Source organism: Pinus tabuliformis, chromosome 2_1 (genome assembly GCF_031772625.1).
Source record: "Pinus tabuliformis cultivar Carrire ecotype Pingquan chromosome 2_1, CPIR1, whole genome shotgun sequence".
Taxonomy (NCBI): domain Eukaryota; kingdom Viridiplantae; phylum Streptophyta; class Pinopsida; order Pinales; family Pinaceae; genus Pinus; species Pinus tabuliformis.
Window position 1 is genome coordinate 831,224,131 of NC_142299.1, and position 7,551 is coordinate 831,231,681.

The following is a 7,551-nucleotide window of genomic DNA, read 5'->3' on the forward strand; positions in this document are numbered from 1 at the left end:
CTTGTAAACTCCTTTAAATGAGTAGAAAAGCCTCAAAAGAAATAGGGAAGAGGCCACTACCTCAGGCAGAGCAACCACACAGACATATGCAGAGACTAGCCTGGTCAAAAGGCAAAGGATAAATCCTATCTTTGAACAGGAGTTTATAGAAGAAACAGTTGGGGCCACTAGCACAGAAAGAGAAGGAAGCAGGCATGCCACTCCCTTAGGGGGCACACTAGAACCTTCCACATCACACAATCAGATGTTGGAAAGGCAGTAGAGTGTTGAAGTGTCCTCATTCAGGATGCCAGCTAATAGAGACCAAGACATCAGAGAAAGGTACAAGGACATAAAAGCCAGAAATGATAGGATAAAAGCCCAAACTTATGCACAATACTTAAAGATGGCACCTACCAACCAGACAAGGCTTATGTCAACCTATGATGTTAAAGAAGGCAAAATTGCAGATGACATTTGTGAAGCCTACTACTCAGCAACCAAGAACAGCAGCAGACTTGAAAAAGATAGACTTCGAATTACTGGCAAAGGACATACATCCTATTGACCAGATTGAGCTGCACAAGAAGATAGGCGAGATGATTTACTCCACCTTAACAGGGAAAGCCATCGCAGCCCACCAATTGCAAAACTTCCTGAATAACATATCAGTTCAGTTCCAATTGGAGAAGGCCTCATCATAGGCCAAAGACACCAGAATCAAGTCCTTAGAGGACTTAATCATTGAGTTGGGACACGATCCCAAAGATGTAAAGGCCACCGAAAGATTGATAAAGAAGAAGAATGATGACATAGTTGCTTTAAAGAAGCAACTCAAGATTCCACCATTGCATCACCCACAGATAGTAGAAGTCCTGGAGATACAAAAAGGACAAGAAGAGCTTATGGACTTGGTCCTAAAGCTAAATGACCAACTGAAAGAAATAGAGAAAGAGTTAGACACATTGATTTAGTCCAAACAGAGTGACTTGGCCACCACTTCTAGGATTGTTATTCCCACTGTTTCTACTGCAGTTCCTTCAACATTGGCAACATCTTTGGCACCCACAGCTCCACCTGCCATGGCACTGCCAATCAATACTGAATCTACTAAAACAACGGAGCTAGTGAAAGACATGGAGGATATGTCCATCCAGGCAATAGAGCTCAAAAGGTTAAAGGAGAAAATGGCAAGCTTAGAAATTGACTGTAAGCTTGCCCAAATTCAGCAGAGGGAAGAAACACAGAAATACCTAAGGATGGGTGAGAAGATCAAGGTCCTAGAAAAATATTTAACACTGCAAAAGCCACTAGGACAGACCAAAGAGATGCTCTGGGCCAATATCATTGACTCTGTCAATGATATTTGGCCATCAATTCAAGTTATATTTGAGCAGACTGAATTGGTGAAAGTGGCCACTGAGGCTATTAAGAAAGTAAGGGAAGATTTGGGAGATCAACCTGAGGATGCCAATTGACTCATCCACTTCTTGAACAACAAGAACAAACATGAGCTAAATGAGCTCGGTATAGAGGATAGGACTGAAGCCATCCTGGAAGTCAAAAAGGTTCTTTCAAAAAGAAACCTCATGGTTAACTTAGAAGAAAAATGCCATAATATGCAGGTGGCCATTGACAGATTCATGGCCAAATTTCAAATTTTGAGGGATAAAGGCCTTCCCAGTCCTATGGTCATCCATGATAAACTTATGACCCAATTGGACTACACTGATAGACTAAGGAAGTTGGCCAAGGAACAAGCAAGCACTTCAGGTATCAAAGCCTTACCAACTGGAAAATTATTGTATGATACTTTGGAGAATATGTTTTTTCTAGAGCATGAGGTGAAACATTTGTTTGTCACCAAGCATAATTTTGCCAAATACATAGAGGCAAACGAAATCTATAGAAGAATGCTCAAGTAAAATTACCTAAGGATGAATGGTGGGAAAAAATGATAGATTTACTATAAGTTACCACAGTAAATATGAAAGCAACCAGATTAAACAGGTAAGAGACAAATCAGCAGGGTCAAAGAGTAGCATGTTAAAGAGTATTAGTAAAAGATTAAAGATAAAGATGATTCCTGCGTACAAATATCAGCCAGCTTAAAGGGCTCAAACTCAACTGCAATAGCCAGCACTACCACAATAAAAGGGATAGCATGATGCAGTTTTCCATATGTCTCTATCTTCATGCTTGAAGATATTTCTATTTCCTTAATTAAATTTCAAACTGTTATGAGATATTTTGTAATATTTTTTGTATAAATACCTCATATTTCAAAGTATTTAGGGTTGGATTCAAAGATATTTCTGTAGACGTTTCTCTCAAATCAAAGTCTTATTGTATCAAAAACTGGATTGGCTTGGTGCATCATGGAATAAAGTTCAGACATTTTTCAGGATTCTTATGTAAAATGAAAATCAAATAAGTATTCTCTCATGTGTATTATTGTTTTTCCTTATGTCTCTTAATAATCATATGTGTTTCTATGAAATCTGAATGTTAAACTAGGAATGATATTTCAAAACTTGCTTCAATGCACTCTGTCTTGACTGTTTACATTCTTAATGTTTTCTGCTAAACTATCTTAGCTAGGGAATTCTTAGCTGCTCCTTAGCTTCCGTGGTTTTCCTTGTGGTATATGTAGCAAAGTATTCTTAATTGCCCTTTGTTGATGATCACCCTCTGTTCCTCATTCTGATCCCGGTCCAAGGATTCTTAAGTGCCCTTCACCCTGGTTAGAAATATTCCATCCATCAGCCCTTGAAGATTTGCCTTTTGCTTTGCTAGCCTGCCCTGTGAACACTCCCTTTAATGATCTGATCCAGTTATGCTATCCTTTTATTGACTCCATAGCCCAATGGCTTGAAGAAACTAGCTCTATCCATCTGTTCCTAGAATTCCACCACCCAACCAAAATCAAAACCTTATGAACACTAAGAACTAGCCTAAAATCCCACCCAAACAAAGTTAAATTATAAAGAGAGAGCCCTCTATGGACTTAGGTTGGCTAGAACTTGAGTCTGAAGATTGGTTTGTGGTTACCGTGGATTATTCCTTCTTTTGATAACTTCTAGGGAAGACTTGTGAGTGATAACACCCCCTAAGCTTCATTACATTCACCTAAGTAGACTACTCACGGCTATCAAGTGGATGGAATGAAGGTTCTTTTATGAGTTCAAGTGAAAGACTCGATTAGGATTTTACGAGATCTAGTAAAAGACTCGACTTGGAACTTGGGACCTTGTTTCATTTTTTAATGAGCTTGATACAAGACAAGGAACTCTGCTCAAATTCCTTGTTTCATTTTTGAATGAGCTTGACACAAGACAAGGAACTGTGCTCATAGAACCTATTTCATTTTTTTAACGAGGTTGACACAGTAAATGAACTATCCTCATTTCCTTGGTTTCATTTTTTAACGAGGTTGACATAAGACAACGAACTATCCTCATAGGACCTGTTTCATTTTTTAACGAGGTTGACACAGTAAAATAACTATCCTCGACTCCTTGTTTCATTTTTTTAACGATATTGACACGAAGACAATGAACTATCCTCCTTACCTTGGTTTCATTTTTTAATGAGGTTGACACGAAGACAACGAACTATCCCCCTGGGAGCTGTTTTATTTTTTAATGATGTTGACACAGTAAAAGAACTATTCTCATACCTTTCAATCAGAACTCATAAGAGGTCATGAAGGAGAGATCTGGTTCCAATGCCTCCAGTACATAATGTACAACATCACTGAATTGATAGTCAGTTGATGTAGGTATGGAATGGGTTGCCACATAATTAACCTGTGGCAGGGATGATACCATTGGTATAAATGGACCATTTAGGGAAGAAGGTTGACTAGAAGCCATATTTGGATCGAGAAATGAAAGCTGGTCAACGGTGAAAATTCTGCCTTCATGCGGGAAACACATAACTCGAAAGAGTGTTGAAACAATAGCTCCCATGTCATGAACATAGTCGTGCCCTAGAAGTAAATGGTAATCTAAAGGGCCTGGGACTACCATCACATTCAGATAAACAATTTTTCCTCCCAAAGTAATAGGTAACTGTGGAAGGATCCCTAATGGTTTATTGGTTCCTCTGTTAAAAGCCAACATATTCTGGGTAAATGGCACAAGCGGTGACGAACCGAGCGCTTTCTAAGCAGTTGAGGAAAGGATACTCACTGATGCACCTTCATCTATAATAGTGCCAGGTACAATCATATTAAAAACTTGTACTATGATTTGCAAGGGCACATAAGAAGGAAGACGAAATCCTACCAATCAATTCCAATCAAAGGAAGTGACTAGACTACTTGGAGGGGGTACCGTAGAAACAAGAGAATTAACCCCTTGAGTTATGAGAACAGGAGGATTTTCCTCCTGTCTTGATGGAACAAACAAATTTCCCCCAAGCTCATTTGAATCTGAAGAAACAAAAAGAACCTGAGTGGTATCATGTTCACTCTCTTCGGAAAAGGTACGATTTGCTGAAGGTGAAATCGGGTCAACTGTTACCTCGACTTGTTGATTTGGGTCGGGTATAGACTCAGAGGATTCACTTTTAGAGAGAGTGGGTTTGATCGATGGTTGATTTGAGTCAGTCAATTCATCAACTAGTGAAGGATTAAGGGATAGTTTCCTGTAACCAGATGGAAGTCGCTGCGATGAAGTAGGACGGTTATCCAACACTCTTTTGGCTTCATCCAGATAGGGACAAAGGTGAATGGGGTGATTCCCTTCACATAACCTACAAGGAAACTTAACTTTACCCTTGTTTCGATGAACTTTATTACCACTAGTTGATGGTGTGTCACAAACATGATCTCTAGAGGTTGATGACACAGGATGATGTGAACGAGAAGACCATTCTTCTAAGATCTGAGGAATATCAGGACAATTTCGAAGAAGATGGTCTCCCGCACAAAGTTTGCATGGATATCAAACTTTGTGAGGCTTGACGGATGGTTTCTCATCAGATGTTGCATTCAAAGCAATGGTTGCTTGGTTTCCCCTCTATTGAATTTGCTTCTTCTTCTTCTTCTTCCCTTTATTCTTCTTCTTAGCCTCCTGGTTACTAGTAGCAATACTTTCACCAGGTGAAGAGGAAGAAGGGGAGGAAGAAACAATTGAGGACGAAGGCAAAGGGTCAACTTTAGGATAAACTAGAGGTTGATTTTGTCCAGTTGGAGGTGTACTCGTTTGCGGAGAAATCACGACATATTGAACCAAGGAGGTTGAAAACAACCATACTGGCAAGCCAATGGTAAATCCCATAAGGGACAATGTAGCCATATATGGAGCACCAATATTTCCAAAAGGAGGAAAAGGACTAGGATTCCCATCAAAAGGAATTCCTTGATCGGTGGACTCCAGATTTGTCGCCATATGTTTCAACCTAAGATCAACTAAGGAGCGAGCGAGGAGGATGTTATCCATGGTCAATTAATTTTATTTTAATCAAAGTAACATAACAAAACAAAAGAGGGATAATCTAGGCAAAAAGGTTTACCAAGCAATTGTGAACTGCAGAATACCTCCTGGCGAACCAAGAAGTATGGGTAGGCAATCTCCCCGAATGCTGTGTTTGATGTATCACAGTGTACAAGGTAGCTGACTTGGTTACCTAAGGATGGATAGCAACTTAGAGTTGTCCTCCCATATATACGCGAAGGTATGTGGAGGCCCAGTCTATATAAGTGTTGTCTAATGCAAAACCGCATAGTGAAAGCATTCCCATATACTTTACGTATTGTAACACCGCCCTATATACCTGAAGATATGTGGACGAACTACGATATACTCACATACGTGGAATGAGGTATTACACTCAGGATGTATTGCAGACAAGTTAGCGACAACTTCTTTGTTTTACGACACCGGAACACGTCTCTAGCCTAGACCTCTAAATGTTTTTCATTAAGTGACAATGATCCATTAGTTAAATTCAGATAAATTTTAAGTTGATCTTCTTTAGAATTTGCCTTTCAAGGTTCACCACGTGATGTATGTTCGCAATTCCTAAAATGCAACTAATATGATAAGCATTCTTTCCATTCAATTTAATGATGAAAATCCTAGCTGCTAGGGATAGAGCAATCAGGTCTTTGACAAAGAGCAAAGAGCACAACTAATGCAATTACCCTAGCTATTCCTTTCAAGAATTCACAAACTACAATATGAACGATGAAAGTTTTTCTTTTCAAATCCCTTAATGTTATGATGAACAAAAAGGAAATATGCACAATCGATAAAAAATCTCTTTTCATAAAAATGACGATTTTGCGACAATTTCTTTTCAAGGAAAGGAAGAATTTACGACACGTTCGATTTCAAAGAAATGACGAATTACGACACTTTCGACGAAAATAAAAACCATATTCACATATAAATCAATAGATATTTTATGAATGAAGACTTTACGACAATTCAGTTTTCGAAGGAAGAGACGAATTTATGACACTTTCTTTCGAACAAAGATTAATCATATGCACACATCAGTTAATCAATCTTTTATGAATGAAGAATTTACGACAATTCATTTTTCAAAGGAAAAGATGGCTTTATGACACTCTATTTCGACAAAGATCAATCGACCAAAAAATAACTTTGACTATAGACTGATAATGACAAAGAAAACATTAAAGAAACATTAATCAATCCAATCAAAGTAGGGTTGGCTAAGGAGATGAAAACCTATTTTCTGAGACATGACATCATTGACATTCAGCAAGCAAGCAATCAGAAGAATTTTGGCAAAATATTAATCCAAAGGTTGGAATTTGACCTAAGGTTGATTAGCGCAGGTCAAAGAGGGGCTAACTACGCTGTAGAGCACTGTCTCTCACTAAAGCCTGCGCTGATTTCAATGATTTCAAGATTGATCAACACAGGTCAAAGAGGGCCTATCTGCACTGATCAGCGTAGGTCAAAGAGGTCCCATCTATGCTGATTGAAATATTTCTAGGTCAATCAACGCAGGTCAAAGAAGGCCTAACTGCGTTGCAGAGCATTGTCTCTAAGGTTAGCCTGCGCTAATTCCTGTGAGGCCACTCAAGAGTCATCTAACCTCAAATTTTGACCAAAATTCAATGAAAAATGTTGAATTACAACAAGTAAAGTATGTTAAGGTGTCTAAGGAGGTGGATAAGGTACTAGGAAAGGTGACCTTCCCCAGTGGAGTCGCCAAATTGTTTTGGGAAGTTTTAGTGTCTACGGATAAATGCTTAAACCCCTAGACTAGTAGCTATGTCCAGAATGACAGTGCAAAGAATTCTCTACTTTTTCTATGATCAACAGATTAAATAAGAGGTAAAGAAGCCTACCTGTAGCTTTCGCTTACTCCTTATCTCCCTTGATCAATGCTGTCACTCCTCTCCATACTTAATCCGCTTGAAGAGTACCTACACACAAACAGAAGACAACAATCGATCAAAGCATATGATAGTGATCTATTGATTAAACATAGCATGGAATCAAGTACATGATACACATATGAAAGCATAAATGAATAACACAAGCATTTGGAAAAAGCTTTGAACACTTTATTAGTAAAAGGAAGAGT